This window comes from Chiloscyllium plagiosum, unplaced genomic scaffold (genome assembly GCF_037043375.1).
Source record: "Chiloscyllium plagiosum isolate Xiang-an unplaced genomic scaffold, Cpla_swu_hap1 HiC_scaffold_48, whole genome shotgun sequence".
Taxonomy (NCBI): domain Eukaryota; kingdom Metazoa; phylum Chordata; class Chondrichthyes; order Orectolobiformes; family Hemiscylliidae; genus Chiloscyllium; species Chiloscyllium plagiosum.
The window spans coordinates 47091723-47115890 of NW_028270186.1; the positions used below are offsets into that span (position 1 = coordinate 47091723).

The 24168-nt window shown below is 44.3% G+C and overlaps 2 long non-coding RNA genes and 1 pseudogene across 4 annotated transcripts; 1 reads left to right on the forward strand and 2 right to left on the reverse strand.

Moving 5' to 3' along the window:
* Positions 1-7625: 7625 nt before the first annotated feature.
* LOC148135907 (uncharacterized) lies at positions 7626-9163 on the reverse strand. Its single transcript, XR_015754902.1, has 3 exons — positions 9068-9163; positions 7785-7837; positions 7626-7675 (listed from the first exon to the last, which is right to left on the reverse strand). It is a non-coding gene; the product is annotated as an uncharacterized LOC148135907 (long non-coding RNA).
* A 2224-nt stretch (positions 9164-11387) lies between these two features.
* Positions 11388-12282, reverse strand: LOC148135908 (cyclic AMP-responsive element-binding protein 1 pseudogene; annotated as a pseudogene).
* Positions 12283-14059: 1777 nt separating this feature from the next.
* On the forward strand, positions 14060-22953 carry LOC148135909 (uncharacterized). 3 transcript variants are annotated; one of them, XR_015754883.1, is made up of 4 exons: positions 14060-14154; positions 14885-15018; positions 18404-18611; positions 21891-22953. It is a non-coding gene; the product is annotated as an uncharacterized LOC148135909 (long non-coding RNA). The 3 variants fall into 3 exon arrangements; XR_015754882.1 differs by lacking the exon at positions 14060-14154 and having other exon boundaries at positions 14732-15018; XR_015754884.1 differs by lacking the exon at positions 14060-14154 and having other exon boundaries at positions 14732-15018; positions 18521-18611.
* Positions 22954-24168: the final 1215 nt, after the last annotated feature.

Sequence of the window (24168 nt, forward strand, 5' to 3'; positions counted from 1 at the left end):
CACATGGTTTAGTTTAGCTCCGCCCGACATTCACTTTGATTGGTTGGAGGACCAACATCCCGCTAGGTCATCCAGCTCCGCCCACCGTCCTTTCATTGGTCCGGTGCTGACATCAATCACCCGGAGTCCCTTTGTTGGCGAGAACATGCGCAGTGTGTCCTCCTTCAGCTGATATGTTGGGTAATGTGATGGGAGAGTTTACTGAGGGTAAGAATTCCCTTTGTGTGAGCTCTGCAGTAGATTTCCTCTATTCATGGAGGGGATTGCCTCCCTACTCATGACTGTATAGCTGTGATTGATGAATCAATGCCTTCTGAATCAGTACATAAACACCCCATTTTCACTCCTTTACACAACATCTGAGATCTTAAGCACATTGTATCACGCTCTTCTTTGGAAACAAAAAAAAACATGAAATAGAGCCTCAAGGAATCGGAGCAGGAGTAGGGCATTCATCGCCTTCAGCTTGTTCCCCCATTCTATCAGATCATGGCTTGGCCAACCCAGACCTCAATACCTCTTTTATGCTTGATCCGCATAGCCCTCAACTGCTCAATATTTCAAAAATCTATTTGCCCTTTTTAAAAATAATTTGAGATAGAATCAGATTCCCTACTATGTGGAAACAGGTCCTTCAGCCCAACAAGCCAGAACAACCCTCCGAAGAGTAAGCCAACCATTCCCCTCCCACACTGAACTTTCACAATTGTTTGGGTGCGGAAATTCTAGCCATTCACAGAGAAAAAGTTCTTTACTTTTTCTAAAATGAATGTTCCCTTATGTAATGTCCCCTGGTTTGAGACTTCACTGGTGCTAGAAAATCTAGTCAACATCTACTCTGTCAAGCTCCTCAGAATCTTGTTTCCATAAGATCACTCCTGCTTATCTATTCTTGATAGGTCAACACTTTCGTCCTCGAAACATCTAATTGAATCTTTTTTGAATGGTCTCCGATGTTGGTTTATCCTTTATTAAATATGGGAGCTAACATTGTATACAACACTGCAAGTGAGGACTCACCAACAGCCAGTGTGGTAAACCAATCGTCAATCCATGCTAATACATTACGCCGATACCATGAGCTCCTAAATTGAGCAATTGACTTTTATGTAGCACCTTATCATTTGCATTTTTAAAACCCAAATACAGAACATCATTGGATTGCCCTTTATCAGCCCTGCTTGTTATCTCCTCAATGAACTGTCGCAAATTTGTCAAATATAATTTCTCTTTCACAAAACCCAGTCTACCATGTTTAATGATAAGCTTTTCTAAATGTCCTGCAATTTCTTACTTTAATATTTGACTCTGTAGATTCTTTCAGTAGCTTTGTTAAGTATGATTCCCCTCTCTTAAATCCACGCGGACTCTGTCCAATCCTGTCACTGTTCAGTAAGAAACTTGACTGTATCCCAATGTAGTTAGTAAATGTATCTATATTTATTTTTAAAAATCGATTACTTATCAATGCTGGACCCATGCAATATCAATAAATTAGTGACTCTGAATTTGGGTAATAATATTTTTTCTGTTAATTCCTTTACATACTGTGTTATGCAGACAGCGCCAAGCTGTTACTCTCAATTGTGAGTAACTTTGAAAATAATATATTTTAAAAATGACATCCCAAAATACTACCTCATTATTGTGCAAGGAGGATTTTGCATTCAATAGTTTGCAGATAAAATTGAACAGCTTTTTGCTGCAATTTGGCCAGACTGCAGGTTACTCCAAAGTGGCAACTCTGCTCTCAAATTCTTACTTGACACTGCCCAAGGCGATACTGGTGGGACTTCACTTTGCCATTCTTGTTCACCAGCTTTATTTCCAGGTTTAATCCTATAATCATTCTAGAGCTTGTAATTTTAACCAAACTTATCTTTTAGGTACATATGTAAATATCATACTGAAATGTTGCTCTGAATGGTAACAAATCTGAAATTAGTCTCTAATCAGATAGTAACGTGCTTCGACCTTTCTACGTATGTGTTGCCATAAGTCTATGCCAGTTATTTTTCTGAAGCCTGTGATTGCTGATGAAGGGCTTATGCCTGAACCATCAACTCTCCTGCTTCTCGGATGCTGCCTGACTTGTTGTGCTTTTCCAGCATGACACTTTTCGACTCTGCTGTCCAGCTTCTTTGGTCGTCACTTTCTCCTTTGAGTAGATTAAACCAAGAATATTTTTTGTTGATCACAGTGCAATAGGAACCAATTCATGAAATTCAGATATCTCACATTTACCTTAACTATGTGAAGGCTAAGACATTAATAAATTATTGTCAGTAATTGAAACCGTGCTGACAAACTTGTGCAGTATCAGTGCCTCAGCTTTAGAGTGTTCCCAGATATCGCACAGCTGCAGTATTTTGTTTTGCACTCGGCTATATTTTGTTCTCAATTGTTTCTTTGTGAAAGATTACAAAATTAACTTAGATGAATTAACTTATGATTTCTTTAACCAATGTTAGAGAAAACAACGTCAGTATTTCAAGTGCTGATAAAGTAAAATAAAATGATAATCAGTAGAAAGGGTTTAAGATGGATATGGAACAAATGCTGGAACAAATGCTGGGATGAGATTAATTTAGGATATCTGGTCAGCATGGGCAAGTTGGACTGAAGGGTCTGATTGTGTGTTGTACAATTGTGACTTCATTCTCTCAATTATTCAAGAATTTGAATACTTCGAGGAGGAAAAGGAGAATTTATGCAGAGAATGCACTTGAAATGATAATTGAGGTGTATCAAACTCACATTGTTTCATGACCTTTTCCTCTGGGTTCTTCAATGAACAAACTTGTTTTATTATCTGAATAACTATGTATCATGTGATTTGTTTTGCACAAAATATTTCGTTAGGATCTCGTGAACTATTAAGAAGTGTTCATGTTTAAAATTTAGGCAGCGTGATTATTAAGCAAGAAAAGGTGAGTGTTTTACTCCCACTGAATCATTGCTCTATAAAAGGTGACAAGCTTTTTATCTTTTCTGGGCACTGAATATATGGAAATCAATTCTGAAGGAAAAAATCCTCGACGGTAATTTTTTTTTCGATTACTTACAGTGTGGAAACAGGCCCGTCGGCCCAACAAGTAACACCGACCCGCCGAAGCGCAACCCATCCAGACCCATTCCCCTACACCTAACACAATTTAGCATGTCCAATTTACCTGACCTGCACATTTTTGGACTGTTGGAGGAAACCGGAGTATCTGGAGGAAACCCACGCAGACACGGGGAGAATGTGCAATCTCCACACAGTCAGTCACCTGAGACGGGATTTGAACCCGGGTCTCTGGTGCTCTCTGGTGCTGTGAGGCAACAGTGCTAACCACTGTGCCACCCCAATTACTCCCCATATGTTCCCACATATGGGGAGTAATTGCTTCTGGTCACTCTTCAGGCTATAGAGGCTCGGAAAGAAATGAGTTGGCAAAAGTTTGTCCATCCAAATGATGTTGCTATGCTCATTGGTAAACTTGCAAGATCTATTGAAGAAACACGTGTTTCAGAGTGTATGCAATAAACCTGAACATTGTTATTTTTTCACAGAGCTTGGGACCCGACTGGAGCAGCAATGAAGCTCGTATTGTTATTTTAAATTTCCGAGCTTGCCAAATTATTGTTGGTAAATGCAGGTGACTTTATCAAAGCACATTTCACACTCCCCAGCTAGGAATTTGGTCCCAATTCTGTCAGTCCATCCATTCCTATGGATCACAGGTATTTTAGATGTGAGCACTCCATTTAACTATTTGAATTGAATACTTCAGTGGTTAAATCCTCTTGCATTCTTAATTTCAAATTACTCAATGTGATTTTTTTGTCCCCCCTGAATTTGCCAAGCACTGGGCAGTTCTGGAATATTCGAAATATTTACAATAGATGCATTCACACTATTGAAGGCAACCTGGCAGATTTGAATACCATTCAGGTAGTCAACAACAATACATAAGTAACTTTATGAATTGCTTACTGTACACCAACAACGCAAACCAAGTATCAGTGAAACCACAGACTGTTTCCCAAGGATTCCCAAATCTAAACAGGGCATTCCAGATATGCTCACTATCACCATCTGGGAGCAGTCTCCAAAAGTGCTCCCAGAATTTAGAAAGTGCATTCACTGCCCTCCAAAGCTCAATCTGCTGTCACAGGCTTCACTCTTATTGTATACAATGGTAGTTATTGTCCAGTTCTTTAACGTGACAAATGATTTTACAAACAATTTATAAAATACTTTAAATCCTGAGGAAATGTGATGTCAGCCCTTTGTAGAAGTGAAAGAAAGTGTGATGTTTGTTTGACCTTTGGCTCTATGTATCAGACTGAACTGAACCTTTAGCAAGATGTGGGATGTTTCCCACACACTTTGTTTAAAAAAAGCAAAGATTTTGCTCTGAGATTTAAATGTTCAATCAGGTTTAATAAAAATCTTTCCAAAAATTGAGAGTTTGACTTCAGCTCCTGTAAAGAGACACGCTCTTTGCCTTCAATTTTGTGACATGTGATCATTCTTCGGCAAAGGTGGCTGTGTGCAACACTGCAGGATGTTGTGCTGAAGTGCCTCATTGGGTGGATGAGCTTTATTACTGGTGTAACTCGGCTAATTTTGAAATGGAATATTACTTTGAGTTAAATCTTGTTTTTAAACTGAGGCGTGCTTGTGTAACTCAAGTGTGGAAACTATGCTCATGTTTGCAATGAACCTTTCACTTTTGCAGATTAGTATTTTTCCGATCTGTTTTGTAAATAAAGTTGAATATCGAAAGCACAGTGATGGAGAACTGCAGGCCCAGCAGCATCTCTGAGGGGAATTAAACATTGTAAGTTCCAAGTCCAATGACCTTTTGTCCATTCAGACAAAAACTTGAAATGTAACAATTTTTTTTCTCTTCACCAATGCCCTCAGAACTGCTGAGTTTCTCCAGCACTTTGTTTCTGGGTTTAGATCTCCAGCACCTGCAGTTTATTGTTTAGATCCTATGATTTGACTTGTGGAGCGAGAGGCAGCAACTGTGATCAACGAGGATAAAACTCCCCAACCACAGAAAACAAACTGGTTCTTTATACTTTTCAAAACACTACTGTAAATAAGAAATGCAATTAAGCTGAATGCAAGATGGTATACCACCGGCCTTGTCTCAAACCTGCTACTCATCTTTGAGAACTCATCTGTCAGAATTGTGTTTGCTCGCTTCCTTTGAGATCACGGTCCACAAATGTCCCAGTTCCAATTCCTGGGCCGGGCCCGGTTACCACATTGCTGTGGGGTGGGGAGCTTTATGTCAGCCTGAAGTTTTTGTTAATAACAACATTGCAGGTTGAAGTTGACGGTTTTGACGAATATTGCGTCGTTAAACTTGGAGGCAATCCTTCCGAATGTATTGACTAACTGGACTGAGCCTGTTTACATGCAGCCCTGTTAGTAGTGCTGTAATATTCTAAGTTAAGAATCACACAACACCGGTTATAGTCCATCAGGTTTAATTGGAAGCAAACTAGCTTTCGGAGCACCGCTCCTTCATCAGGTGAGTGTGGAGGGCACAATTCTAAGGCACAGCATTTATAGCAAAAATTTATAGTGTGACGTAACTGAAATTGTCCATTGAAAAATACCTTGGCTGTATGTTGAGTCTTTCATCTGTTCGAATACCATGATAGTTTCACTTCTTTCATGTATAAATCACAAAACCTTTCTTTCAAAAGTTGCATTCCTGACAGTGGCCCATCAAATCACTCATTGTATTAGTCACTGCACAGTCTCAACAAAGGAATGAAACTGGATGGACCACATTACATCTACCAATGCACTGGAAAATACAACAACACAATCAGCCCTCTTGACCCTATAACCTCTGTCTCACTGTGGGCCAACAGCAGTACCAGAACTGTACCCCAGCCCAATTTTGTAATCTAATGGCCTGGTATATCCCCCACTCAACCATTAACATCAAGCCAGGGGAATCAACACTACTTCAATGGAGAGTTCCGCAGGGCATGCCACGAGCAATACCAAACATACCTGAAAATGTGGCGCCAACCTGGTGAAGGTACAGTGCAAGCAACACCAAATAGAACTATGTGATCCAACAACCAGTGGATCAGATCTGAGCTCTGCAATTTTGTCACACCTAGTCAGGAATGGTGATGGGCAATTAAACAACTCACTGCAGGAAGCATCACAGATATCCCCACCCTTAATGATGGAGGGGCCTCACACATTCATACAACAGATAAGACGACAGCATTTTCAGCAATTTTCAGCCAGCAGTGCCAAGTGGATGAGGCTTCTCCATTTGTCCATGACATCACAGATGTGAATCGAATTGGTTGAAAACCCATTTCAAATCAGATCAAGAAATGGACAAGTAGTGTAAAGGCTATGGGCCCTGCTAGCATTGTGGCAATATATACTGATAGCTGTGCTCCAGAACTTGCTGAAAATGTGTTGCTGGAAAAGCGCAGGCAGGTCAGGCAGCATCCAAGGGGCAGAAGAATTGACGTTTCGGGCATGAGCCTTTCTTCAGGAATGAGTTTCTGAATGCTGCCTGACCTGCTGCGTTTTTCCAGCTACACATTTTCAGCTCTGATCTCCAGCATCTGCAGTCCTCACTTTCTTCTCCAGAACCTGCTGCCCACCAAGACAAGTACTGCTCCAGCACTGGCACCTACCGATATTGGGAAATGTTTCCCAGTGTTGTTCAACACAAAAACGCAGGACACATCCAACCCAGCCAATTTCCCTCCATCAGTCCACACTCGCTCAGCAGTGAAGTGATAGACATTGTCATCGATAGTGCTGTCAAGCACATGCTCACAATAACCTGCTCAGTGACGCCCAGTTTGGGTTCTTGCAGGGCCAATCAGCTTCTGAGCTTGTTACAGACTTGATTCACAAACTGACAAACAGCTGAAGGTAACAGCCCGTCCCACTCCAAGACCACTATTTCGACTTCAGTGATATCATCTGACCTCACCACAGTCTCAGCTAATTTAATGAAATTTTCATTCATTCATTTTATGAACTCTAGATTTCATTATCTAAACCAACTCCTGGCCAGCATCCCACAATCACCCTCCCTATAATCTCCAGAATATTGAAAACTCGACCACCCAAGTGCTCACTTGTACCAGAACTTGCTGATCCATCAAAAGGCTCCCATTTATAAGCAACAGCAATTTACTTTCACACCCTTGACTTAATTCCTGGCTGTAATCATTCCTATCTCCATGCATCAGACACACTTTCACATCTCAATAACTCATTTCAGTTTAGACTCCCAATGATATGTTTATTTTTGAGTTCAGCTGTGTGACTGTTTCTACAGATTCCAAGGCAACACGGTCTGGAATTCCCACCCTCTAAGATCTGCTTTCTTCCTTTAAGTCATTCCTGAAAAATTGCTTATTTCGCAAAGGTTTGGTCACCGGACATAATATTCTCTATCTGTAGCCTTACGTCAAAAGTTCTCAATATTTTGTGAAATTAAAAATGTGTTGATTTATACAGATATCTTCTACTCTTCACTATCTCTGAGTGCATAATCTGTAATGTCTCCTACCCAACCACGTTGTGGGAGCACCTTCACCATACCAACTGCAGCAGTACAAGGAAGTCAAACATCACCTTCTCAACAGGCAACAGAGCTTTGGCCTTGATCACTGGTATCTGTGGAAGGAGAAATACACATCATGTTTCAGGGAGTGCAATATGATTTATGGGGGAATGAAAATGGTGCAGAATTTGACTGTCAGAAATGGAAGGAAAATCCACTCACTTATTGGAAAAAAAAGAACTCTTGACCGTCAAAGATATTGTGGAAAAAATAACCTGATAATAGAGTATATGGTCAGGAGCCAGGCAGCAGTGGACAATTCATTTACAAAGAGGACTGTGAACGTAATAGTAAAATACTACACAGAGCAAAAATACACACGAGAGACTGAGAAAGCTAGATAACAAACAAGTGGACATCAAGGAGCCCAGAGATGAATCAGAGCAATGTTCACTTTTATGATCCCACAGTCAGATGTCTAGCACAGAAATAGACTTTTTGGTCCAACCCATCTTTGCCAACCAGATATTCTAACCTAATGTATTCCCATTTTCCAGCACTTGGCCAACATCCCTCTGAACCCTTCCTATTCAAATGCCTTTGAAATGTTACAATTTTAGTTGCCTTTAGGCTCCTTTTGAATTTCCCACCCCACCCTAAACCTATATCCTCTAGTTCTGGGGTCTACCAACCCTTGTCTACTTACGCTATCAATGTCCCTCACGATTTTTATAAGCCTCTATAACATCACACCTCAGTCTATGACACTGCAGGGAAAATGGCCCCAGCCTATTATGCCTCTCCCCGCAACTCATATCCTCCAACACTGGCAACATCCTTGAAAATCTATTCTCAAACCTTTCAAGTTTCAGTGCCTCCTTCTGATGGGAGGGAGACCAGAACTACACACAATATTCCAAAAGTGACCTAACCAATGACCTGTCCAGCTCCTTTACCCAATGCTCTGACCAATAAGGGGAAGCATACCAAATGCCTTCTTCACTGTCGTATCTACCTGCAACTCTACTTTCAAGGAAATATGAACCTACATTCCAAGGTCTCTTTGTTCACAAGATTTTCCAAGATCTTACAATTCAGTGTGTGAGTCCTGCTCTGATTTGCTTTTCTAAAATGCAGCACCTCACATTTATCTAAATTAAACCCTATCTGCCACTCCCCAGCCCATTGTTCCATTCGATCAATATCCCATTGTACTTTGAGATATCCTTTATCACTGTCCACAATACCTCCAATTTTGGTGTCACCTGCAAACTTACTAACTGTACCGCCTCTATTCACATCCAAATCATTTAAATGAATGAAAAAACAAATCCAGAAAAAAAAATCCATTTCTCTGGGTGCGAATATGCTCTGTGCAAATCCTGCCCTGTGACTCCCTACCAGAGAGGGCTGCACATGCGTCCCGCTGAACTTTGCCCCCAACAAAGCTGGCGGCTGCACGGGTCCAGTGAATCGTTGCCCCGAATAAAGATGGTGGTGCTTACTCGAATCAATCGCTGGATGAGGCATTTTCCCGTTTACTGCAAAAACGGGACTGAGTTTCAAATTTGTATTTTCGATGTGCACCAAATGTCTGTAAACCCTCTCAACCCATACCGACACCATTTCCCTCCCGCTTCCTGCTGTTTATTTCTATCTTTACCAACAGCTCTCCATCCACACATCCCGAACAGACCGCGAGGATGATCAAGTGGTCTAGTCTAGTCCCGCCCCTCATTCACCCTGATTGGTCGGAGGACCAACTGTGCGCCAGGTCCTCCAGCTCTGTCCCTGCCTTTCCATTGGTCCGCCGCTGACATCAATCACCCGGGGCGCATTGTTGGCTGGAGCATGCGGATTGCTTCGTGGCTTTTGTTGCTGTTCATGAGTTACAAAAATGACAACAGCATCTCAAAACCCCCTGATGAAGAAGCAGCAAACCTAGTGCTTCCAAATAATCCTGTTGACCAATAGCCTGGTGTTCTGTGAATTTTACTTTTGTCCATCCCAATCCAACACCAACACCTCCAAGTCTCGAATGAGGGGGGGGGATGTATAACCTAAGATCTAGGAACAGTAGAAGGCCGTCCTGCCCTTCGAGCCTGCTCTGCCATTCAATAAGATCATGGCTTATCATTTCGTGGACACAGAACCATTTACCCACGTTCTCACCATGTTCATTAATTAATTACATTTTTAACAATCTAACCTAGTTTTAAAAACGTTTTCTGAACGAGCACCAACTACTTCCCTGGGCAGTGAATTCCATAGAGGTCAAGAAGTTCCTTGTCAATTCAGTCTTAAATTTGCTGCCTCTAGTCTTGCGGTGATGCCCTCTTGTCCTAGCTTCACCTGCCAATGGAAACAGCTCTCTACTTTTATTTTATCCATTCCATTCATTATTTTATATGTTTTCATTCTTCTGAATTCCAATGAATATAATCCCAATCTACTCAGTCTCTGTTAAGCCGAACCTGTCAACTCTGGAATCAACCTAGTTAACCTCCTCTGCACCCCATCTTTTCTCAAGTAAGGAGACAAAAACTACATGCAGTACACCAACACCCAAATACAGCTGAAACAAAACCTCTGCTTTTAAACACAATCCCTTCAGCAATGAAGGACAAAATTCCATTTGCTTTCTGAACTGATTATTGTATCTGGTGACCAACCTTCATGTAGAAGGATGCTTAGGTCACTCTGCAGAGCAAATAATGCAACTTTTTAACATTCAAGTGATTTTTTTTAATGTTACTACAACCAAGGAGTATAAACTTTATATTTACAAACATTCTATTTCATTTTACAGACCATTACCCACTCACTCCATGTTGAAATGTTCCTCTGCAAAGTTTCACAGTCCTCCGCTCACTTTGTTCCGCTAATCATCTTAGTGTCACATGCAAACGTTGACACCCTACGTGTGGTTCCAACTCCAAATCATCTGTATCAGTTGTAAATAATTGCAGTCACAACACCGATCCCTGAGGCACACTAATTGTCAATGATTGCCTGCCAGAATAATGCTCATTTATCCCCACACTTTGCTTCCTATTAGTCAACCAATCTTCTATCCATGCTAATACTCTGCCGGTAACGCCATGCACCCTTATATTATGCAACAGCCTCTTGCACAGCACCTTGTTGATGGTCTTTTGGCAATCCAGGTACACCTCATCCACTGGGTCCCCGTTGTCTACCTTGCTTGAAAAGTCTTCATAGAATTCAAAAAGATTGGTCAAGCATGACCTGTCCCTCATGCTGTGTCTGTACAATGGGACAATTTCTATCGAGATTCTCTATTATTTCTTCCTTGATAATAGACCCAAGCATCTTTTCCACTACAGAGAATAAAGTAACTGGTACATAATTCCCCACTTTTTGTCTACCTCCTTTTAAAAACATTGGTGTCACTTTTGCTGTTTTGCAGTCTGCTGGGACTGCCACAGGCTCCAGTGAATTTTGGAAAATTACTGCCAGTGAATTTGCTATTTTTCCTAGCATCTCTTTTAGTACCCTGGAATGCATTCCATCAAGGTGAGGAGACTATTCTATCGTTAGCTCAATTACCTCAAAACAGTCTAAAGCTAGCTGTTCTGGAATAATGATAGTTTCCAAATCCTCACCTACCTTTGTCTCTTTGCTAGTTACTGGAAAGATATTAGTATCCTCCACTGTGATATCCCATAACTAAATGCCTCTTCTCATTTTCCAAAGGACCAACATTTACTTTAGCCATTCTTTTCTCGTTATATATATTTATATAAACTTTTCCTTTCTGTCTTTGTGCTAGTTTATTTTTCTCATGTTCTATATTACTTTTCTTTATAGCTCCTGTGGCTTTCGGTTGACCTTTAACATTTTCCCAGTTCTAGTTTCATGCTGTTTTTGGCCACTTTGTCCGACTTCTCTTTCAACTTGATTTTCCAGAACAGCAACCCAATTCTCCAAGCATTTCACATACTATTTCTTCTTGCGATGGTACTCTCGAGCTGCTTCCCTGTTTCTTATGAGGCAGACCTCACGTTTACGAGTGGTTTCTTCAGCATTCTGGGGCTGGCTTTGCAGGACTGGTGAAGATGCCATAACCATTCCCTGGTCAGCAGTGGAGTTAGGAGTTCTACAGATCTGATAGGTTTGGACATCTCCAGCAGCACCTTGAACAAGCATTTGGCTGCCTGGCACAAAGATTTGCGGTCCATCAGGGCTCTGTGCATACTGTATAATGGCTGCTCCAACCTTGGATGTCGCTGTATTGGTCATTGTTCATGTGTGGAGTCCTTGCATTTAATCTGTACCATTGTTGGCCAGCTGAATTGCTTCCCCCTGTGTCATAGCAATGTATTGTCCACTGCTAATCTGATAGATGGGTGTCTGCATCATCGTTGTAGTAATGGTTGAGACAGTCTCTTCTTCTGATTTCTCCTCATCGATTTCTTGGCACACTGGGGGGATCAGAAGAAAGTTCATTCAGGATTTTCCTGTATGAAGGCCGTCTCGATAGAATTTCTCTACGTTTCTGAGAGTCAGTCGTGCTATCCACAGATTCCTGGGAGTCTTCATTTTAAAGTATAGTAGAAATCTGAGCAGTCTGAACTTGAGGGGACTGCGTGACTGAGGACTGAGCTGCTTGGATAACGACTTGGACTTGAACAGTCTGCCCATTCGGCAATTGCACTAAAGTTACTGCTGGACTTGTTGTTGATTGGATCCCAGGCATGGTTACCTGCATGGTCACATGATATATTAATGATCGGGATGAAGTGATGGGGGCATTCCAACGAAGTTTGCTGATGATACGAAGTTAGGTGGACAGGCAAGTAGTACTAAGGAAGTGGGGAGGCTGCAGAAGGATCTATACAGTTTGGGAGAGTGGTCCAGGAAATGGCTGATGGAATTCAACGTGAGCAAATGCGAGGTCTTGCACTTTGGAAAAATGAATACAAACATGGACTGCTTTCTAAACGGTGAGAAAATTCATAAAGCCAAAGTACAAAGGGATCTGGGAGTGCTAGTCGAGGATTCTCTCAAGGTAAACGTGCAGGTTGAATCCGTGATTAAGAAAGCGAATGCGATGTTGTCATTTATCTCAAGAGGGTTGGAATATAAAAACAGCGATGTGCTACTGGGACTTTAAAAAGCTCTGGTTAGGACCCATTTGGAGTACTGTGTCCAGTTTTGATCCCCACACCTCAGGAAGGGCATACTGGCACTAGAGTGTGTCCAGCGGAGATTCACACGGATGATCCCTGGAATGGTAGGTCTAACATATGAGGAATAGCTGAGGATCCTGGGATTGTATTCATTGGAGTTTAGAAGGTTAAGGGAGATCTAATAGAAACTTACAAGATAATACATGGCTTGGAAAGGGTGGACACTCAGAAATTGTTTCCGTTAGGTGAGGAGACTAGGACCGGTGGGCACTGCCTTAGAATTAGAGGGGATAAATTCAGAACAGAAATGCGGAAACATTTCTTCAGCCAGAGCGTGGGGCCTGTGGAATTCATTGCCATGGAGTGCAGTGGAGGCTGGGATGCTAAATGTCTTCAAGGCAGAGATTGATAAATTCTTGATGTCACAAGGAATTAAGAGCTACGGGGAGAATGTGGGTAAGAGAAGTTGAAATGCCCATCAGCCATAATGAAATGGCGGAGTTGACTTGATGGGCCGAATGGCCTTACTTCCACTCCTATGTCTTATGGTCTAATTTGATCACTTTCCTCAGATACCCATTGCTGAGTATGCCTTTTCATACAGTCCTTCCATTTCACTGGAATAGACCTTTGTAAAATGTCTTTGAAACTCTTCCACTGCTCATCAACTTCCCACCATAACATTTTTGTTTCCAGTCTACTTTATCCAGATTCTCTCTTATTCCCTTGTCCCTTAATGTTTCTGTTGCTTAGCTGCTGAGTCGCGCCACAATCAACACTGCAATTGGGAGGAAGGGGCGGAACTGGAGGACAGAGCAGCGTCCGGTCCTCCAAACAGAGTGAGTGAGGAGCGGGACCAATGCATTCTCGGGAGTGAACGCTTCAGGATTGGTCAGAAAGTAAACTGTTTTGCAGGATTGATCATTCTCACGACATAGTGGAGTATTATCCCCTCTCATAAAACAATGTGAGGTTTTAAAGAAATCGTTAAGATGTAAATCTGACAACATAGTTAAGATGTAAATCTGACAATGTACATATTTCTAATCGATTTACACAACTCGAGTAACAAACTTATTTTCAAATTCCCAGAATGATTGGAAATTTACATACCTGGCCGGTATGATTAAGTTGGATGAAAAAATCTATTTGGATATGAACCATCTCAATGACTGTAACTCGACAGAGCAATTGCTAATGTCTAATATTTCTCCCGTGATTCTATGCAGTTATGAATATTCTCTATAAACTCACTGATAATCTTCGACGCACGCGCAGTTTGGTTTCTATGAAGGGCATGCGCAGTGTCACATTAACCAGGACACGGCGAGACTTGGAGCAGCTTTCTCCGGGTGCGGCTACGCTCGGCTTCCGAGAGTGGCGTGTGGGAGACTCACTGGGAGAAAGGAGCGGAGAGAATTCAGAAGACGCGGATATAGGTGAAAAAACCCGAAAAAGACCCTCCAGGCCCTGATAAGGAGATGGTGGTCTCTGTCGGGAAAGCGGCCCAGGGTGACGGCCGCCATTTGTTTGAGGGAAGAGGGAGTGCGGGCCTCAGAGCCGCCATCTTGAGAAGGTCAATGAGCAGGTGGGCGGGGCTATTGGGGTCGAGGACAATTGGAGGAAAGACCCACCTTAGATTACTTCACTAAAGACATGAATGCACCCGGTGGATTTTCTTCACATCAGCAATTGTTTAATACTCACTCACAGGTTTTTAGTTACATCTTTTTTGAAGCATTTAATTCACATTCAATCATTTGCAATGGTGGGATTTGAACCTGTGTCCAGAGCACACTTGCTGAGTTTCTGGATAAATTGTTCCACAATAATGCCAATATGCCATCACTTCGCCTGCTCACAAGTTGCGCATCCCAGTGCAACAAGAATCAAAACACTTTCTTCCTGCACAATTGTTTGATCTTGCACTCTGGTGATATTACTTAGTAACTCTCCATGTAGTATCCCTCACTGTGTGGGTCGAATTGTTGCCTCTGTCAGTGTCCCTCGCTCTTGCAGCTACTCCAGATCCTGAGCAAACAGAATTCTCCACTCCAGATAGACGATGGAGACTGGGGTGTTCCAGATTTCTGTGGGACTCAGTGCCATTTGACATGTGTAGCCCTCACTGCATCAGTCTAATTTCCCATTCTGTTTATCTGTCTGTAGGTACTCAGGAAGGTCCTGACCTAATAGACTTCCCAGCTGCTGGGTGTCTAATCCATCCCTCATTGAAGATGGTTTGTCAGCCAGAGAGACACAGGGCAGGGAGATCTGGAGCCTTCAATAAATCCTGCAGTGAGGTAAGATCACTCACAGTGCAGAGAGCAATGAGAGGGCTCCAAACATCAGTTAACAGGACATGACATAGCTATAGTGCTGGAAGGGGAGCACAATACAGACACACCCCAGGTTCGGTCACCGCCTTTACTGCAAGTTTTGTTGTACTAAGACAACATCGGGAGTGTCACAGTTATCAATCCAAGCCTGTGCTGTCTTAGTGAGCATCAGTACAAAAGAGGGGAAAGCAGGCCTTCCACGAGAGGGTGGGAATGCTGTCTGAGAATGTTCCATTCTGTGTTCCCTCTCCTACACTGTATCTATGGCTTGTCATGTGGATCAGTCATTCTAATGCTAAAAACAGTTCCTATCTCTGTACTTTCCTCCCCTCTCACCAATCACTTCATACGTTTGAACCTGCTCCAGTCCAGACGACCATCCATATCTCTGTAACTTACTTCAGTCTCGACAACATGCCTTGTCACGAGAGTCCACTCCCCCAATAACGCAAGACTTAGGGTCTGTTTCTGTGCTGCATGACTCTCTGGCCGAAGTCACCAATGCTGGCCAGGTTTCCTGAACTGAATGAGTTGCATTTCCCTGCGTTTGGCCCATGGCCCTTCAAACTTTCTCCCCTCCATGTTCCTGCCCAAATGTCTTTTCCATGTTGTAATTGTTCTTGTTTCTCCCATGTGCCACTGGCAGTCCATTCTGTATATGAACCGTCCTCTGTGGAAAATGTTGCCCCTCAGCTCCCTAAGTAAATCTTTGCTCTCGGTCACTCCTCAGGCCTTACCCATTCTGCTGTGGGACACAAACCCTCCCCGGTACAGACTTCCCTCGGACATTTGTGGGTGGCATGGTGGCACAGTGGTTAGCACAGCTGCCTCACAGCGACAGAGACCCGGGTTCAATCCCGCCTCAGGCGACTGTCTGTGTGGAGTTTGCACGTTCTCCCCGTGTCTGTGTGGGTTTCCTGCGGGTGCTCCGGTTTCCTCCCACAGTCCAAAGATGTGCAGGTCAGGTGAATTGGCCATGCTAAATTGCCCGTAGTGTTAGGTAAGGGGTAAATGTAGGGGTATGGGTGGGTTGCGCTTCGGCGGGTCGGTGTGGACTTGTTGGGCCGAAGGGCCTGTTTCCACACTGTAATGTAATGTAATCTAATCTAATTACCCATCCTGCTGTGGGACACAATCCCTCACCGGTACAGATGGCCCTCGGGCCCTACCTATTCTGCTGTGGGACACAACACCTCCCTGATACAGACACCCCTTAGGCTTTACCCATCCTGCTGTGGGACTAAATTCCTCCCTGGTAAAGTCTAATCTTGAGCCTTGCCCACCCTGCTGTTGGACACAACCCCACTTGGGTACAGTTTTCCCTCTGGCCTTACCCATCCTGCTGTGCAACACATTCCATCCCCAGTACAGACTGTCCACAGGCCTTACGCATCTTGCTGTGGGACCGAACTCCTCCCTGGTACAGTCTACCCTTGAGGCCTACCCATCCTAATTTGGGACGCATACCCTCCCCAGTACAGATTACTCTCTGGCCTTAACCGTCTTGCTGTGGGATACAACCCCTCCGAGGAACAGACTCCCCTCGAGCCTTACCCATCCTGCTGTGAGACACAACCTCTCCCTGGTGCAGACTCTCCTCGGGCCTTAACCGTCTGGCTGTGGGACACAACCCCTCCCCAGTACAGTCTACCCTTGAGCCTTCCCTGTCCTGCTTTGGGTCGCATACCTTCCCTGGTACAGAGTACCCTCCGGCCTCACCCTTCCTGCTGTGGGACACAACCCCTCCCCAGGTCAGACTCCCCTCGAGCCTTCCCCATCCTGCTGTGGAACACAACCCCTTCCCGGGACAGACTCCCCTCGGGCCTTCCCCATCCTGCTGTGGGACACAACCCCTTCCCTGGACAGACTCCCCTCGGGCCTTCCCCATCCTGCTGTGGGACACATCCCCTTCCCGGGACAGACTCCCCTCGGGCCTTCCCCATCCTACTGTGGGACACAACCCCTTCCCGGGACAGACTCCCCTCGGGCCTTCCCCATCCTGCTGTGGGACACAACCCCTTCCCGGGACAGACTCCCCTCGGGCCTTCCCCATCCAGCTGTGGGACACAACCCCTCCCCAGGTCAGACCCCCCTCTGGCCTTCCCCATCCAGCTGTGGAACACAACCCCTGCCCGGTACAGACCCCCCTCGGGCCTTCTCCATCCAGCTGTGGGACACAACCCCTGCCCGGTACAGACTCCCCTCGGGCCTTCTCCATCCAGCTGTGGAACACAACCCCTTCCCGGGACAGACTCCCCTCGGGCCTTCCCCATCCTGCTGTGGGACACAACCCCTGCCCGGTACAGACCCCCCTCTGGCCTTCCCCATCCTGCTGTGGGACACAACCTCTGCCCGGTACAGACTCCCCTCTGGCCTTACCCATCCTGCTGTGGGACACAACCCCTTCCCGGGACAGACTCCCCTCGAGCCTTACCCATCCAGCTGTGGGACACAACCTCTGCCCGGTACAGACCCCCCTCGGGCCTTCCCCATCCTGCTGTGGGACACAACCCCTTCCCGGGACAGACTCCCCTCGAGCCTTACCCATCCAGCTGTGGAACACAACCCCTGCCCGGTACAGACTCCCCTCTGGCCTTACCCATCCTGCTGTGGGACACAACCTCTGCCCGGTACAGACTCCCCTCTGGCCTTACCCATCCTGCTGTGGGACACAACCTCTGCCCGGTACAGACTCCCCTCTGGCCTTACCCATCCTGCTGTGGGACACAACCTCTGCCCGGTACAGACTCCCCTCTGGCCTTACCCATCCTGCTGTGGGACACAACCACTGCCCGGGACAGACTCCCCTCGGGCCTTCCCCATCCAGCTGTGGGACACAACCCCTGCCCGGTACAGACCCCCCTCTGGCCTTCCCCATCCTGCTGTGGGACACAACCTCTGCCCGGTACAGACTCCCCTCTGGCCTTACCCATCCTGCTGTGGGACACAACCACTGCCCGGTACAGACTCCCCTCGAGCCTTCCCCATCCAGCTGTGGGACACAACCACTGCCCGGTTCAGACTCCCCTCGAGCCTTACCCATCCTGCTGTGGGACAGGTTGATAATTATATTGAATAGTATCCCTCCAGTGTGGAAACAGGCCCTTAGTCCAGCAAGTCCACACTGACCCGCGATAGATACCCTGCTCAAAATAGCTTCAAAATACATAGAAACAGTGATCACTGAATTGGGTAAAACTCCAAAGTTACATTGGGCAGTTTAAAAGTCTCGCTGTATTGTTGATATGTTCCTTTTCTTCAAACAGGTAACATTTTTATTAAAGCAGCAGATGTTCATTGTGAGAGTGTCTCTGTTAAACTGGAATCTGTTCTGTTCTCTGTGTAACAGGCTGTTGTTGTGTGCGATGGACTGTCACTAACAGTGTAATTGACCTGTGAGTCCTTGATCAGGTTTCCTTTGTCTGAAAATCTCATAATCAGTGAACTATGCATCTGCTCTTCTTAGCGAAAACAAAGAATCATTTCTCAACGAAAAAACGGCACATCACAAAGCTATTTCATGGATTTCTGGCACACACCACCTACCAATGTATCTGGTAAGTCTGTTTCCTGAATAATTCTGAACTCTATCTGTAACTCTGAAAGTATCTGTATTGCTTGTCAGTTGATTGAGAATTCAGCCTCTTTGTTCTGAGCTGTTGTGATGCAGGCGGTGGCTTCATTCTGTCTCTGCCAAGTTTGTTTTCTCCTTCTGCTGTGATTCTGGGAGATTCCTTTCTGCAGGTGAGAATATTCAGTGACTGAACATTGAATGATTTTGACTCTAACAGAGCAGTGGCCTTGTTTTCAGCTCATTATTCACTTTCCATTTCCTGGTTGTGTTGAATGTTACAGAAACAGACTCTGAGCAATGTTTCCATTCACTTGTATTGGACTCATTGACAGCCACGTGGTCAGTCAGTTTCAGGCCGATGGATCAGTTTCTCTGTCCTATTAGATGGTGGCCACTTGCACAGTTTCCGATGGTTCACCTCAGTGTCAGGCCGTCAGCTGCTGAAACCCTCCATCCAGCATTTGTTCCCTCTCACCATGACTACTCCAATACAGTCCCAGCTCGTTTCCCACATTCTACCTCCGTATACTCACGATCGCCTCAGGTTCTACTGTCAGTATCCTTACAGCAAGTCACGTAAGTCATCCACCTCCATTTCACGCTGCTCTACATTACATTCAGTCCAAATATAATTTCAGAATTCCATTCATTGCGTTTAAAAACACCCATGATCTTGTCCTGTCCAAGCATCCAGGTTCCATCAGGTAGGTGGGTGTCCGGGTGGTTGGGTTGAAGCAAGAGCAGGAAACTGAGGATCATACAGGGGACAAAGATGGGGTTGGATGCGGGATGTTTAAGGAGAAAGAGCTGGTGTATTGTTGGGGATAGCTTCTCAGGGGAGTAGCACAGCGGTAGCCAGGTCTATAATACTCAATGGCCTGAGTTATCGGAAGAGGTTGGACAAGCTGGGACATTTTTCTTCAGAGGACAGGAGACATAAGGGAGATCTTATAGAAATGTATATGATCATGAGAGGCATGGATAGGGTGAATGCATTCAGTCTTTTTCCCAGGGTTGAAGAATTGAGGACTAGAGGGCATCAGTTTAACGTTAGAGGGGAAAGAATAAAAGGGAACGTTAGCAGCAACTTTTTTACACAGATGCTGATTCTCATACGGAATGAGCTGTCAGTGGAAGTGGCTGAGGCAGGTACATTAACAACATTTAAAAGGCATTTGGACAAATACATGGATAGGAAAGGATTAGAAGGAGATGGGGCATGGGCAGGGAAATGGGGTGACCATAGATGGACATTATGGTTGCCAGGGATCAGTCTGGCCCTTAGGGCCTCTCTCTGTGCTGTAGGACTCTATGACTCTATAACTGACTCTGCTGTAGACCAAGGTCAGGCAAAATCCAAGGGAGCGAAAATGGGAGGAGAAGCACTAGTTGAGGGCATAGACAGGTGTTACTGTGGCTGCGTCTGAGACTGTTGTATCCCTGGTGCCTGGTCAAGGACATCTCTGAGCATTTGCTTGAAATTCTGAATTGGGAGAATGGGAGGCCAGAGGTCATGGTGCACATTGCTACCAACGACACGGGTAGAAAGAGGGATGAGATCCTGAGGAGTAAGCACAGGAAGTAGGCAACGACTGAAAAGCAGAACCTTGAGGCTAGTAATCATTGCGTTAACACCAGTCCCATGTGCTTGTGAGACAAGGAATTGAAAGATAGCAGAGATGAATGCATGGCTGAAGAGCTGGTATAGGGGGAAGAGTTTCAGGATCTTGAATAATTGGGACCTGAACTAGAGGGGAATTGATATCCTCACTGGGAGGCTTGTTCCTGCTACAAGGGAAGGGTTTCACCTAGAATGGCAAGGTCCTGGGAATCACAGCAGCAGGGCAGCACGTGGGGGGTAAGGAAGGTCGGAAGATGTATACGAGTCAATCAGAAAGGAAATACAGAGAAATGAACACCATTGTACGAATGGGCTGATTGTGTTAATTTCAACACAAGGCGCAACATAGTTAAAGTAGATAAGCACAGATCCGATATTGTGGCCATTCCAGAGATTTGGTTCGGAGAAGGATAGGACTGGCTGCTCAATATTCCAGGGTTTCATTGTTTCAGATGAGATGGAGAGGAGGGTAAAAGAGGTGGAGGAGCTGCATTACCAATCGGGTGAATGTTATGTCTGCACCCAGGACATACTGGAGGGGCTCGCCCACTGAGGCAACGAGGATAAGAAGGATGCAGTTAATGGGATTATACTATAGGACCCTCAATCTGCCAACGATACCTCGAGGTACAAATATCTTGGCAGAATATCTCGGCAGAGGCAATAACAACAGAGTTCTCAAAGTGTCTTTAACTTCCCCACCATTTGCTGGCACTACTTTAGAGCAAGAGGCTGAGACGGTGCAGAGTTTATTAAGTGTATCCAAGAGGGTTTCTTGAAATAGTAGTGTAAAGGAGGGGTAGGGGCCATAGTGGACCTTATATTGCTGAATGAGCCTGGCCAGGTGACTGACCTTTCAATGGGAGACCATTTTGGAAACAGTGATCACAACTTAAGTTTTTTTTAAGGCAGCTACGAATAAATGGGATGTTTCTAAATTGTGGGATTGCAAATGATGTCAGTATTAGGCAGGAGCTAGGGAGTGTTAATTGGGAGGAGCTGTCATCAGACAATGCCACATTGGACACGTGGGAGTTAGTTAAAGGCTTGCTGATTGGAGTTCACGACCAGCATGTTCCAGTAAGGAGGAGGGATTAGGCTGGTAATGTAAGGGCCCCTTGGTTAACAAGGGAGGCTGGGAATTTAGTCAAAAGGGGAAAAAAACAAGCCTATGCAAGGTTTGGGAAGCTAGAATTGGACATGGCATGTGAGGAACGTAAAAAAACAAAAGCTGGAAGGAACCTGAACCGGGAATGAGCAGAGCAAGGAGGGGCATGCCCTTCGCAAGTAGGGTTAAAGAGCATCCCAAATCGTTCTGGAGATAATTACCCACAAGAGGATGTGAACATGGATTGTTACAGCGCAGTACAGACCTTTTGGCCCTCAATGTTGCACCGACCTGTGAAAATAATCTGATGCCTATCTAACCTACAACCTTCCAATATTACCCATATGTATGTCCAATGCCCATTTAAATGCCATTTGCGTCAGCAATTCTACTACTGTTGCAGGCAATTAAGTCACCTCTCGACCTTCTTCTTTCCAACTAAAACAGCCTCCATTCCCTCAGCCTTTCCTTGTAAGACCTTCCTTTCATACCAGGCAATATCCTAGTAAATCTACTCTGCACTCTTTCCACAGCTTTCACATAACTTGGAAAGAAGTCGGGCCAGTCAAGACTAAAGGAAGGAACTTGTGCTTGAAGTCAGTGGAAGTGGACGAGATCCTAAATAATTACTTTGCATCGGCATTCACCCAGGAAAAGAATATTGGGGATAATGAGATTTGTGTGGAGTATGCTAATGTGCTCGGGTATTTTTGAGGTCGAGAAAGAAGCATTAGATTTCTTGAACAGCATTAAAGTGGATTAATCCCGAGGATCCGATGGTAGCTACCCCAGGTTATTGAGAAAGGCAAGACAGGAGATATTTGGGGTCTTGAACATGATTGTTGAGTCCTCACTTGCCACTGGAAAGGTCGCAGAGGACTGGTGAGTAGCTTATGGTGTTCCTCTCTTCAAGAAGGGAAATAGAGACAATCCAGGAAGTTATAGCCTGGTGAGTCTCACCTCAGTGGTTGGGAAGCTTTGGACAGAATTTTTATGGATCGGATTTATGTGCATTTAGTAAAGAATGACCTAATTAGGGACAGTCAGCGCAGCACCATGAGATGCACAAGGTTGCTGGTCAAAATGTTTTACCCAGAGTTGAAATATCTTTACTAGAGAATGTGCATTTAAGGTGAGAGGGGGAGAGCTCAAAGGAGATGTGAGGGGTAATATGTTTTCCACAGAGACTGGTCGGAATCTGGAACATGTTGCCAGGGATGGTGGAGGAGGCAGAAATGAGAGGGTTGTTTAAGGGGTTTTTGGGTGAGCATGTGAATATGCAAGGATATGGAACAAAGATAGGAAGAAAGGATGAGTTTAATTTGGTGTCACATTCAGCACAACATTCTGGACTGAAGGGTCCGCTCCTGTGCTGTACTGTTCTTTGTCGTGTTTCTTTTGTTACAACATGACGGTGACCCCCTCTGTTAGTTAAACCAAACACCCAGAAAAGTTCACCTCCCCACATAATCTGTTAAAGTCTGAGTGACAGAAAACTCACACATTCCACTATTTAAAGAAAATAGCATTAATCTATTTTTAACTCAAAGTGAATATTAAACAACTATTCATAAATCTAAGCTCTCCCTTTCTTTTCACTGCATATTATCTGCCTCCAGCTCTATAACTATACGTTATTTCAGTAAGACACTTATTAAAATTACATCAATTTAATATCGAACCCACACAGTGACTCGTGAATTTTGTGTCTTTCTGCTTCTGGCTGAGGATCTCCCTGGGTCGTCGTTGTCTTCTTTTACTCCGAGTTTGTTTCATATGAAAAGGTACCCTTTGATTGAGAGACTTTCCTAATTTATTGGTGAGCAAGATGTTGACTCTCCCAGACAGCAGTTACTCTCTGACCAATTTTTAAAATGTCCACATTTTATACGCCCCCATCAGATCATCTCATTGGCTTGATGCTGGCAAAACAATAAATTCAAACTCAATTGGGTTTTAGAATCTTGGGGTATAATTTAAACTGTTAGGTTAAATTTGAATTTTGTCAAAACAGCAACCAACATAGGTCTATATTTCACAGCCAAATGTTACATTTGTTTCTTTTCCCAGTACACTTTGGCTTGCTGGCTAGTCATATACAGTACACAGTTCAGAAGAGTGTTCCCTCCCTCTTAAAGATAGAGTACACACCTTCAACTTTATAACACTTTGAGCATTACCTTATCAGAAAGGTCGTTCATTAAAGTGACAAGCAGTAGATTGTTTACATAACCTTTTTAGCTTAATATTTCAATTTCAACATAAAACAAAAGCTTGTGTTTGTGAGAGGATCATGTTACTGTGTGCAACAGACTGTCACTAATAAGATTATGCTCCCAATAATGCAGATTTCCTTTGTAAATTCTGCATGAAGTGATTTAAACACCTGGAAAGGGATTTGGTTTTCCAATGTGATTTCCATCAATGCACTTATTGGAACCTCAGGCAGACAGACAGACCCAGATGAGTGCAAATTTGTTTTCCTCACTGAAGGAAGCACACGTTGCCATCAGAGTGTTTGTAACAGAGGGGCACCAACTTATTCCTGGTTCTGGAGATTGTTGAATCAGTGGGTGAGATTCAGATATCCTGTACTGCATGTGATAAGAGGTGTTTTCATTGAATTGGATATTATGACCAAAGAGATTGGCAGGATTGATGTTGGCAGCTGTCTCTGCTGATAGGAATCTACGATGGGTCACAGTCTCAGGACTGGAGAGCAGCCTGAGTGACTGAGATAAGGAGAAATGACTTCACTCAAACACCTGGGAATCTGTGATCATTTCCACCTCAAGAACGGAATCACTGACT